This window comes from Lissotriton helveticus, chromosome 1_1 (assembly GCF_964261635.1).
Source record: "Lissotriton helveticus chromosome 1_1, aLisHel1.1, whole genome shotgun sequence".
NCBI lineage: Eukaryota > Metazoa > Chordata > Amphibia > Caudata > Salamandridae > Lissotriton > Lissotriton helveticus.
The window spans coordinates 364,263,174-364,276,723 of NC_136057.1; the positions used below are offsets into that span (position 1 = coordinate 364,263,174).

General features: G+C 43.8%; 1 protein-coding gene across 6 annotated transcripts in view; it reads right to left on the reverse strand.

Annotated features, from left to right (window-relative positions):
* The window catches only part of CACNA1C (calcium voltage-gated channel subunit alpha1 C), a 2,299,705-nt gene that overhangs the window by 154,839 nt on the left and 2,131,316 nt on the right, over positions 1–13,550 (reverse strand). The window lies entirely within an intron of this gene.

Here is a 13,550-nt window from a genome sequence, read left to right on the forward strand (position 1 = left end):
GTAACTCAAAGCATACTGAGAACCTTTTAATGGGGTCTGAACTATGCCCTTTCTGCCTTCAAGAATTTCAGTAGTTGGGACAGAAGACCTATTCAGGAAGCAGCCAGAATTTACTAGGCTCTGGCACCCAACCAAACTCTTTTCATTAAAGCAACTTCCAGAAGCTTGATCAAGACAGAGACAAGCAGTCAGCTCAGCTGGTCTAAGGACGATTATTTGTGAAAGAAATATGTCGGGCAGAATACAATGTCTTTTCCACCTGGCAAAGTGCCAGAATACTGTTAACGTGCCTGGCAGCAGGCAGTTCACATAAAAATAAGTATTCCAGGTAACAGTCGGACTGTGAATTCAGATGGAGGTGAGCCACGATTAGCCTATGTTCAACAGTGCTGATTGCTGCCGGTAAATTGAACAGAACCAGGGGGCGATGCCATCAAGAGACATGCTGAATTTAAGAAGACAGATTAACCCCCAGAAATATAAGAGATAAAGGTAAGTAACATTCTTCTAATGGATACCTTTTTCTGCAGATTCTTTACCTTTAGAATAAATCCTACGGCAATACTTCTCTGGAACTGCGCTGATTATGCAAGGAAGACATGCAATGCAGACCTCGCAAAGTATCTATCAGTATGTATTTCAGCATTCAGGCAGTAATATTTACAGAAAAGTATGCAAGGATGGTCACGTGGCACTCGACAGATGCGAACCACCTGAACATATTTGGTCGGAGCTGCTGTAGGAGCCATAGTCGTGGTGGAGCAGACTCAAATACCAGCTGGATGATCTTTCTTGACCAAGGCACTGTAGATTATAATACAAAGGGTAATCCAGCGCCAAATGGGCACACGGTCACCACTTTGCCCTTCAGTAAAGTCCACTAAGAGCTGACCATCAATTTTGTCCTGACTTGTGCAGTTGGTGTAATAAGACTATGCCAAACTGGGTATCGGAGATCACCAACCTTGTTTTCAAGATGCAATTGAAGCACCGCAGTCTTCCATCTCGCATACGATCCACCAGTGACCAGATATACAAGATTATGATAGTCAGTGGTAAACAAGGGTACATGGGAATGAGATAACAAACAAACAGAGGTACTGGGCTCCACCACTCTGACTATTCACTTCAACTAGGCATTGAGGTTTGCAATACATAGGGCCAGATGTAGGTAATTCTATTTTACCAATTCATAAATACCGAATTTTACCGATTCGGTAGTTATGAAACGGTAAAATAGGAGGGGGGAGATTTAGGTAAATTCGGTAATGGAATTACCGAATCTGTAAAAATTGGTATTTACCGAATCGGTAAATACCGATTCGGTAATGCCCATTGATTCCTATTGGCCTTGAAGCCCATAGGAATCAATGGGCTTTACCGAATCTGTATTTACCGATTCGGTAAATACCGATTTTTGCAAGGGTGCAGGGGGTGTTACTTTGTCACCCTCTAGCACCCCGAATACAGGCATGTGTGCCATGTGGCACACAGACATGCCCTAAGGGCATGTCTGTCTGTCACATGGCATAGGTGTGCATGCACACATGTGCATGCACACCTGGATTCGGTATTTTACCACCCAATTGAATTGGGTGGTAAAATACCGAATCGGTAAGGCCTTTGGGACTCAGAAGAGTCCCACCTACATTTGGATTTACCGAATCGGTAAAATTACCGATTCGGTATTTTACAGAATCGGTAAAGTTACCGATTCGGTAAATTTACCGATTCTGTAAAATAAATGCACCTACATGCCAATTCTGAAATACCGGTCGGTAACGGCCGAAATCGGCCGTTACCGACCGGTATTTAGGCTCCTACATCTGGCCCTGGTTATCTTAGTGATATCTCTGTCTAACTAACTCTCTGCACTTTGATGTGGAACTTGCTATTCCTCAAACTCAACTTTCATCACTATTCCCTCTCTGTGGAAGATGCGCTGTAGTTTTATTAAGAATCTATCCCGTTCCATCACGGGCTAACCTTAAGTAATAACAATAATCCAACAGTCTTAGACAGGTTCAAATTAAATGTTCAAATAATTCAAAGTTTGTTTTCACAACATGACTAGACTTTCAGACTACTTTTCTGAGTTCACAATGTCCTTTAAACAACTAATGGTAACATCAGTTCTGTACAAAGGAAATCCTAGATCTGCATAGCAAGGTGATGGGTGCAGCAACATAGGATCTTATTTGCCTAGCAATGATGTCATGGTCCACGAGGAAAGTTATATGACGAAATCTAAGATGTCCACCATGTCTACAAAACTATTTGGGAGTTCATGGCTTGTGGTTAAATACTGTTCATGGTTTGGATGCTGAAGCATAGTGTACTCCATGCATGATTTGCTTCTCTCCAGAGCTGACACTCTGAAGTTATTGCCAGCCTTTCCTTCACAGTAATGGACTAAGCACAAGTGGGTTGGCCATTACTGAGTTTTAGACTGTAAACCATGTCTCAAGGCATGCTTCCTTACACTGGAGTCTAATCTATGCAGCCCCATCTCCTTCTTGGGGGGATGAGAATTAGAGAAATAATAAAAGAGTAATGGGCAGCCCCTGTGAAATGCAGATACCGACTTTTGGTAATAATAATAAGCAAGTAAGTACAACCAGTTTATCTGGCTAGAAATATATGAATGGCGGCAGGACCGAGAGGGCCTGGAGTTCACCAATTCTGCAGGCCAAAGTCATTCTCATTCTGCATGTTTTCTGAGTCAGAAATCGAACTGGGCAATGGTGCATCGTCTCGAGGGGATGCAATGGGGAACATTAACACAAGACTCAAATTCCACTAAAGAAAGTAAATGGAGAAGGACGAAACAGTAGAGTAAACCTTTACAAATACAACGCTAGTGGTGATTTGAAGAAGCTTGTCAGGGTCACACCAGAAGGCAGACAGGGCAGCGAAATAACCATTTACAGAAGCCACTGCTAGGCTCTGCTGTGCAAGGAAAGGCGGGACTGAAATGGGTTCAGACCTTGCTTCTTATTCTGAACAAACTTGTTCCAGGGACATGCGTAAATGAATTTAGAGGTGGGTTCTTAGATGTCAAAGTGAGTTTCGCAACTTCAAATCTCAGCTGCTTTTCTAACCACCATAGTTAACAAAGAGGCTTCCTCTGATAAAGGTCCAGAACGGTGAGGGTTCAGGGTTGTCTCCTTCAAAAGATGTATCCAGCCCCAATGTGTTTTATAAATCCAAGAATAGGTCAGCATCTGTGTTGTAAGAGACAAAGAAGACATCTGCATCACTATTATCCTCTGCATGCACATAATCTTTGACGAGCATGACTAGAGCATCTGAATCACACTCTGAAAGTTCCTTCTCATGGACAAATCTCTGGGCTATAGAAAGTATTGGGCTTATGTTTTTTTCTCGCCAGGATACTCTGGAGTAATGGAGCGCGTTATAAAACAGCAAATAATAATAATAATAATAATAATAATAATAATAAAGACGGTGACAAAATAGCTCTGAGAGAGACGCCGATGTGGCATCGTAGAGTGCACTGATCACTTGTTGCTCAGTGCCTTCGAAGAATCTGCTTCATTGGAAGCAGTGCTCTGACTGGAACCTATTTAGATGCAGAGTCTGGAAGCATGAGGGTTGGAGCTGCTAGAATGACAGAGTCTCCAGGAGCCAGCTTACCATTGGGGAGTGGCTCATAGGGTACCAGAGCCATCTTGAAAATCTGCAGCATGGCCTGCTAGAAGCTTTTGAATTTCAGCTTCATCTTTTTTAGTGTCAGATATGGCACTTGGAAATTAAGATTTGTAGCCTCCAGGTATACCAGAAACTTAAACAGAAGTTTTGCACAACCTCTTTAAGAAGGATGGGCTTTATAGACACTGATTAAAGAAGAAAGTAAGGCCTGAAGGGAAAAAATCCATCATCTTGACAAATTCTCATCAGCACAAAAACAACTGTGTGCACTAAGATGGACCCTCAGAAAAGCAGGCCGTCGGCAGAATCTAGAGACATAGTCGTGTACACAAGTGGGCCCAAAGGTTGATGAGACCTAGATATGAAGTCACCACTTGTGTAATCATATTGGCCCTCTCTAACAGTCTTCAAACCCATTGTTTAGATCAGCCCGAATATGAGCAAAGAAAAAATGAGTGTGGAAATTCTGGATGGCTTGAGTTTCTGTTACTGTCTGGTATTTCTGCAATATTTCCTCGTATCATGAGTGAAAACCCTACGGAATAGAGAATAACTCTAGAGACCAGGATTTACTGAGAGTAATTTCCCATGGAATTCCCAGTTCCATGAGGTTTAAAACTCACTTTTGCCACCTGCTCTGATTAGATGGGAAATGTGTGCAAGGAGGCCAGTGAGTGGCAGAGGAAGGATGGTGGAAGAGGAATGATGCTGCCTGGCAGAGGGTCAGACAGGGCCAGGGGCCACGGCTGGGCTGGGCTGCACTGGTCTGAAGCCCTCTCCCAATGCTATTTTGTTATTTTACTGAGTGGATTTTCTAGTCTGTTAAATTAAGGTCCAATGTGCTCTAGCTGAAAAATAGGGGTGCAGGAATTGTGAGGTGCGGAATTCTACACAGGAATTTTACTCTACACTAGGGGCGGTGGTAAACTCCGCTCCGCCGCCAGGGTTCACAGAGTTTTTCCACTCGGTGCTCTATTTGGAGTGCGGAGTTCGGCAAAAACTCCTCCCACGCCTTGAGGCAGAGTTTACCACCCAAGTATTTAATTGTTGTGTTTATTGAATTGTTCAAATGAATTTTAGGAGATACTGTTACAATCGTAGTTATTACTAAGAGTAATTAAAATAATGGAATAATTGCACTTTGAAAATATTAATAATTGAAGTAGTCCATCATGAGATCTAAAGACGCCCAAGAGCAATTTGGCCACAGAAAATGAGCAGTGATATTGAGGCATACGCAGTGTTTATCAGTCCATTCAATTTATCGTGCGTGAACGCTATGGGCTATGAGCGCCTTCATGGCTTTGGCGTCCATTTTTAATGGTAGGTTTTATTTTGAAATGCTGCTGCACCCATCCTCATCAGTGTGCTAAAAGGGGATTATTGCAGTTTACATTTAAAAGGTAAAAGGAGGCTGCTCAAGAAACTAATACTGGAAGATGTATCACCAGTCTGAGAAATTGTGAAAGCCATAGACTGTATTGCAGCCTTTTTGTTTGCACAATATCCTTTTGAATTAAGAAAGCTGTCCGAGCTATCCTGGGCGTGTTTCATCTCTTGACACAGAAGCAGATGTTGCAGCTAATAGGAGTCCTCACCCCATTCACTCAGATTACCTCTGGAGGGGGGGTTAAATACATAATAGCATCCCAGCCATTTGTAAAAGAAAACAGCACCGCCGTCCGTTTCTCTGCATTAAATGAGTGCAATTACATATGAATCTATCACCTTTTGTATATTTTTGAATTTGACCCATTAGCAGCATGAGTAGAAATAGAGTGACATAACTGGATATGGACAGGCGGTTAATGATTTAATTAAAGCCATAAGGAATGAGATTTGGGATTAGTGTCCGGCGTTTGCCATTGTAATGAAGAAGGTAATGGCTGCATGTCCTAGTGATAGCTTGTAGTGCTCAAGGACAGTGACGCAACATGTTTATCCAGTTGTTGTCTAATTCGGGAGAGGTGCGCGTGTGCTCTAATGGTAGCTTGGACCCGCCCGGGGATAAAGCGAGTCATGGTGAAAGTGAGGAACCTCCCGCCAACCCATGGAAAAGGAACAGCAACCACCAGCAGCGGTACCGGCACCGGTGTCTCCATTGGTCCCAGCGTCGGAGCCCCCTTCTGCCCCACTCAGCGCTGAAAAAGAACTGGGCAGAGAGCCGGCGTAAAGAAATTTGCCTGCCAAGTCGATTCATAGGGCATGCCTTAGTGTCCCCATATGGTAGTACCTGGAGGTGAAGCTGCAGCAATTTCTGTTTTCTGCCGTGGCGAACAAATCAATTGTTGGGGTACCCCCCATTTGGAAGATATTTTGTACCTTGTTGTGCAAGACCCACTCGTGATTTTCATTGAGAACTCTGCTGAGAGGGTCTGCCTGAACATTTTGGACACCTGGGCGGTGGGTTGCAGTGATGTTCAGGTTTTTGCCCAAGAGCCATCTCCAAATCGCCTGGGCCTTTAGTGACAAGGTTCTGGACCTCGCCTTTTCCTACTTGATGCGGTAGTAATAATAATAATAATGATTCCAGATTTGTAAAGCATGGCGTATCACCCCTAAGGGTATCCAGGAGCTGGGGGTATATTGTCTGTCTGAAAAAGCAGGGTCGTGGTCGTTAATGATGGGTGAAAGGCCTTGAGCCCTAGATGAACTACGCAGAGCTCTAGGAGATTGACATGATAAGTCTTGTGTTGTTGCCGAGATCTACCTGTGTACCACTGAGAGGTTTGAACCCTCTGAGAATAAAACCGTTGTTGGTAGCGTCAGAACTATCTTCTCTGTTCTTTTGGTTTCTCGAGACCTACTGCTTTGAGGGTCTCCATTTCGCTTTTCATTCTCGCCATTCCATCATCAGCGTGACTTCTAAAGAGTGTGGAACCTGAGAATGGCAAGTTCTATATACACTGTTGCAACTCCGGCTTGAAGTATGCCAACGGGAGCCAAGCATACCTCCTTAAGGCAACTCCGTGACAGTATCCATGTGTGGTTGTCGGGAAGAATCCGCAGCTGCGTTAATCACTTTATTAGATGCCATTTCTCCCTTGTTGACTGTCTTCATATGTCTTGTCTCTTGGAAGACGTTCAGCCAAATGCTGGATGGAGTCCCAGAAGTTTCTGTCATATCTGCTCAAGAGAACTGTAGCACTGGTTGCTTTCATTGATGTTGCTGCCGAGCTGCAGATGTGGCCACCTGCCGTGTCCAGTTTCCTGCTCTCTTTATGCGGAGGAACAGATGATGATGAAGATGTGGAGTGGAACTTCCTAGCTGCTAATATTAGCACAGAGTCTGGTGGAAGATCAGAGCGAAGGAATTGAGAGTCTTGATTTGGAGGCTGGTACTTCATTTGAAGCCTCGACTGAGCTAGCTTAATTATGGCAGGTGTCAGAAATACCTCCATGGCAGATTCTAGGAGGCCAGGGACCAACGGAAGTTAAGGTCTGGAAGCTGTACATTGGTATAGTGTCTTAAATATGACCGATATGGAGGATGTTGAAATCAACATTTGTATATTCAGTTTGACCACCCCTCGTACCAGGACCTCTTAGAAGTTGTAATGTCATCCACAGGGGAGATACGAGGCGGTGATGAGTCCGATAATGTTAGAAAGTATCCTCCTGTAGACGTGGAGGAAGTATCTGTATGCCTACAATGAGATAGAATCTTGTATGGTGATACCTATGACATAGATGAAAACGGCTTGATGATGTTGATGAGCGCCTAGAACTAAGATGGCGAGAACAGTGGCGCGTACGAGAGAGTGATCTATTACTCAGAGCTGGAGTGTCTCTAGGTGGAACTGGAATCACTGGAGGATGTGTTACTGGTGGTGGTTGAGAAGGCAAATATGGTTGCGGAGGTGGAGGTCATGCCGGTGTTGGAGGTATGGGTGGACGAGACAGAGGTGGAGCAGGTGATGTAGGAAGAAGAGACCGAGATGATAGCAACACAATGGGAGAAGGTGAATACGCTCTCAAATACTGAGAGTCTGGAGAAGAATATATTCTTCTCCTTTTCATTCTTGTCTCCTCAATGTCGAGAAACTCTTTGACGTCGACATTTCACTATGATGTTTTGAAGTTGTTCCACTCCTCGACATCAAACTACTCCTTCCTGAAGACGAGGCACTCCTCGATGTCGACCACAGCCTGCGAGTCAACAGTAGATGGCTTTTCGACGTCGGCGAACGACATTGCTTCCTCAAAGCCGATCCAAGTTGTGACTGCAAAAAAGGTGGAGCAATACCTTGTATCGAAGTCTATCCTCTTGACATCGACCAGGAGCGATGTAGTTTTTGCCCAGAAAACCTTTTTTACACCTCCCAAGTTCTCTAGAGGTTAACAAAAGAGCCCTAGTGGAAGACTGACCTTCCCTTTGCTCTGAGGTCCCACCTTCAGGCTGTGTTTGTTGGTGCCGTCTCTCTTCAGTTCCATGAAGGCGAATCTTCTCCCTTTCATGTAAGGTACGTCGCGAAAAGTTCCTGCAATGATGACATGCGTCAGGAACATGAGATGATGGTAGACAGATGATACAGATCTCGTGAAGGTCTATTTTGGCCTCCTTCCTCCCACATCTTGGGCAGTTGTCAAGTATTGAAGACAGTATATTTAACAAAACCACTCACTTTTCTGTCAGAAAACAACAGAAAAAGGCAGGGAGAGATGAAAAACGTTGAATAAAGGTGTTGTCACCAATTTCTACTAGATAATTCTGATGAGAAATAGCCTAAAAAGGCCAAGCTCAATGCTCCAGGGTCCTGTCAGTAGGAGCTAGAAAAAAGAAGTGGCAAAACGGCCACCTGCTGAACATGATGGGATAGTGATGGTCTCTGGGTTTGTAAAGGCACAGTCTCTATTTTTAGCCATATAATGGCTGCCTATTAGGCTCCACTTTCCTGCTCTCATTTGTCATTAAAAAAGGGTTTGTAAGGGAAACTTAGGCTGTTTGCTAAAACATCTTGAAATTATACGCAAATACTTTGTTCTGGACCTTTTTTTACTTCACGTTGAATAATTCAGCCATTGTAGCCTATGCATATAGACTGCATACTTTGTCTCTTTCTTAAGTGTCTTTGAAGGCCTTCCCGAATAAAGGCAAAAGTCGACAATTAAGAAGATATATATTGAAGAAGTGCTCCAGGGTCCCCGCACGTGGGCGAGACTATACAGTGCTTATGACTATAAATGAAAATCCCCCTTGAGAGAATAAAATAGACTTAAGTTTCGATTCACGTGAACATCCTGCTCACAGATCTCCATAAAGTTATTGAGAGGTCACTTGCCACAGAAAGGTCAGACAGGCTCTCTATATTGAAATGGAGGCATTAAAGATCACAGTCCACCTGCTGCCAGATTTGTCACAGCGCCTGGAAGCAAGAATGGAGGATGTTGAGGGGAAATCCCATCACAATAATCTTAGTTTGAGGACGTCCTTGAAAAGTCTTATGAAAAACCTGTGGAACTATTTCTAGAAGATAGGATCAGGAGTGTTTTTAATGCTGAGGACGTATCTGTCCATTTTGTTGTAGAGCAGGTTCATAGGCACTGACACCCATGGCTGCTCTGGGATTCTACCAGAAGACGATCATTGCACGTACCTGAACTATAAAACCAGGGACACAATTTTGCTGCACACACGTAAAATGGTGATCAGAAATGTGAGGATTAAATTATAAGATAATTTCCTAACTACAAAGAAAATGTGCAAACCTTTCTCAAATCATTCGATGTGTAAAGCAGGAGCTGTCAGTAATGGGACCTAGGTACATGTTGATGTTCCCAGCTAACTTGCGGGTATCACTTGATGGGAGAACATATTGTTTCATGGACCCTGTGGAGGTTTTGGATCGGATTGCTTTGAGATGGGTAGCACTGCAGCTGTGAAATCAGGGAAACCTTTGCAGACTGGCTGCCTGTAGACGAGATAATAGACAGGCCACCAGATCAAAGACACTCAACCTCCAGTAGAAAATGCTCTGCTGTTCACAAGGATCACAGAACAGCAGAGGCACAACTAGAGCCAAATTTCGTGGAGGGCTACTAAAAAGTTCTGGAAGGGCTAATTCTTCCAGCAACATGCAGAGTGGAGATAAAGGGGTGAAAAAACCACAAAGCCTCATTAACACGTAAATGGTCTTTTAAAGACCTGTGAAGTACTGTGATAAGCTCAAAAACTGTCTGTGTGTGCGCCCAGAAAGCTGCCTCAGTCCGGGCTGACACACAAGACAGGGTTGGGGCTGAAGCCCTATGAGCCCAATGGGCGTTGCGCGCCAGCAGTACAGTATGATGGAAAGATAGGATGGTGAAGTAGACAGCACTGGGACAAGAGAAAGTGATGGAGTTTGATAGCTTCCTGTAAGACAGACTGTGCTAGACGACCAACCCCTCCCAAATATCTGGCGATGTGGATGATGAACAAGGACTTGACAGGGGAATGATATGCACTTGATTGAACTACTGTAAGAGTCTGTTTTCTCAGGGCCTGTGGCAGGGCTGCTTAATGTGATTAACGACAACACTTAGACTCGACCTGTATTACTGAAGAGCAGTGAATGGTGGCTTTTATGTATGCTGTAAACACGATTGGGTCATTGATTGAACATCAACATTCAGGTTTTTACTGTTTAAATATAGAAATGTCTGGGGGAATGAATGGACAAAAAATATGGCTGGACTGGGATTGGGGACTTCAGCCTTCACTTTAATAACTTTCCTTATCTGTTTTGCAGGCCTTTCTTCTTTCTTGGGGTTAGGGTGAGCGGGGGTGTCTTCTCCCAATGGGTGATGCTTGCTAGTCATTTATAAGCAGGTACACCTCGGGGGCTGCAACCTTTTGCAAGTGTAGGTATGAATAGTTATACAGGACTACTACATGCTGCATCCCAGTGCTCTCAGTTAATCTCTTTTGAAGCACGCTATGGATGTGCAGCTGGAAGTTCTATTTGAACCCTTTTGGTTTTGTTCTAAAATTTCAGGCCTTAACCAGATGGCTAAAGGTAAATGAGTTTGATTCAGCTGGGATGTGTTTAGCCGGATGGAGAGGAGTTCGGGGGGTTGAGAAGTTCTCTTTCAATCGAATGTTTACACTGCAGTCATTGTTATGTGCAGATATTAGTGATTGACCATTGTTGGAAGTGGGGGTCCTTAACCCTCACCGCCGCCACCAAATGCTGGAGGCGGGAGTCCCTGTCTCACACCGCTGTTGCGAGGTGCGAGATCCGGACACCTCGTTTCAATGTTAGGCTAAGTAAGGACACCGTCTGAGATAGCCCTGCTCACCCCCTTAGTAGCTTGGCAGATGCAGTCAGGCTTATCTCCAAGGCACGAGTGTACAGTATGTGTAGGCTGTGGGGTTTTAGATTTAAACCTATAATAACTGATAAAACCCCACTGAAAGAGAAATAGCCCTCACCAGTGTAAACACTGAAAAAACACCTGCACAACCACAAACTAAACGCAATTCAAAGAAAGGAAAAAGAGAATGAAAGAGTCATTTTTTTTCTTCCTGAAGGGGCCAATACAATGTAACTTTGTTATACAAGCTAGCAGTAAGAAGGACTGGGCTAACATTATTCTGCTTGAGTTTTGTTGTTTAGGGGTGCCACTAAAATATTGTTTCTTCTTCCTTTTGCTTTTTTCAGTTTTGTGGTCTTTGGTCTAAAGATGCAGGGTTTAGAAGCATGATTTAGGTGTTGTTTAATTATTTTATAAACTGTAGAGAATCAGGAATTATCAAATTCATATTTGATATTTGGCTGTGTTTGATTCTTTCACCGATAGGTAAAATAGCTGGTTTCATAAGAATCTTTCCGAATGTGTGTCATCACATTTACCCACAGAGAATGGGTAAAAACCCTTAATACATTAGCTCCCAGTTTCTAGTGGGTCAGTATTGATAGTAGGTAGTATATGTAAAAAGAGTGCTATCACCAAGCATCGGGGATAGTGGTGAAAACATGACACCAGACTTTGGAAATGATGCATAGAAATGTCCCTTCACCACCAATGGCATTTGAAGTCAATGAAACCTCACTGTGGTACTCTGTACAAGTTCTAGATCCCTTCAATAAAAGGGACTTTCCTTCATAGTTTCAAAAGTGCTGATTCATTTTTGACCGCTTCAATAACTCTGAGAGCATAAGTGCCCCGCTCAACACACATGTTGCAGAACCTGCCCTCAGAATCTCTGTCTTCAAGTGCACCAGTATTGGCATGGAAAGCTATGTTAGTGGCCAGAGTTAACAAATTGTGTACTGGCTGTTTTGGCATTGCCTGTCTCAAGTACCAATGTTCAGATGGCCTTTTCACAGAAGTTTACATAGGAAAGAAAGAGCGAACGCACATGACCAAAGACTCACTGAAGAAGTATTGTATGATGTACTACAATAAGTTTAATTTGCAAAAATCTATTTGGAGCTCATATACACTATACTTACACTGTCTATATACCATGTGCTATCAGTGTAGAAAGCAAACAATAATAAAAGCAAAAGGTTCAATAAACACCTGAAAAACACTTTATCAGTTGTTTTTAGTGGCGCGAAAATGTGTAACCACTGATAACAACTGTTTTTTAGGGTATTGAAGTCACTTGAAAACACTGAAAAAACCCCACCAGAATTTACCAAAAATAGAAACTGAAAACAGGAAAGCCTAAGTATGTGCAACCACACTCACAGCAACCCAATGATGTCACCACGAATAGACTCCACACGAGTTTTTATAAAACTAGTATAATCTTTATATAAGAAGATATACAATATGACAACACAATACAAAACCAACATATAATGGGTAGTATTCCCTCCAGTGGATTGGTAGGTTCTAATCCCAACCACCACTTCTAACCAACAGTCAAGCTTAATTCTAACCATTTCCAAAAGGTTAGGCAAGTCATATTGCTAGAATCACACACGATGCAAAAGAAAAGAAATACTGCAATGCGTAACTATATACTCCTGTACTGTGCAATAGAGAAACAATGCCATACGTAGCGCCACAGTAATGTACTATCCAAAAGAAGAAATAATGCAATGCGTATCACTACCAGCATGCCCCGTGCAAGGAAGAAACAAAGCAATGTGTCACGCTACAATCATGTACTGTGCAATGAAGAAATAAGGCACTGCACCACGTTATAATCAGGTACTGTGCGATGAAGAAATAATGCAATGCGCCACGTTACGATCAAGTACTCCGCAAGGGAAAAATAACACAGTGCGTAGTGCACCAAGCATGTAGTTCGTCAGGCACAGATAAGGTCAGGCGTCAAACGACAGTTCGTTAGCAGCAATAATGCAAAGTGTAATACGACAGTTTAGGTGCTCCGTTAACAGTTGCCCCCAATATGAATCAATGATGACACAAAAATACCACTTCTCAATCCGACCCCAGTACTGCCCCTCCTTGGGCCAGCACGAGCCTAGATCCGAGCCGAAGCAACAGGCTCGCACAGCTGACAGAAGCGAGAGACCAAGAGAGTGTCCCTCCAGGTCCACACCCCACCCCATCTGGAGATCCACGTTACCTGGGGGGGGCACGACCCCACTCTCCTCTCCTCCTTTAGCGACTTGGGCCTTGATCCATAACTCCGTCAATGGGCACGGTGAGATTGGGTCAGCAGCTCAGCTCCTCCGGGCCACTGCTGTTTCGCTCCGAGGGCCCGATGACCTGGCCCTCCTTCTGGCGGTCTCAGTGGACACCAAGACCCGCTCTCAGCATTGTGGAGACTTCCTTTGAATTCGGTGCACACACTACCTAGGCACTCCTCACCAGCGCCTCTGGTTACACCTCGACATGCACTATGCGCGTCCGAGACTCGCCTCTTCTCTGGTGCACACGATGACCAAGCACTCTTCACTAACGCCTCGGCTTGCACC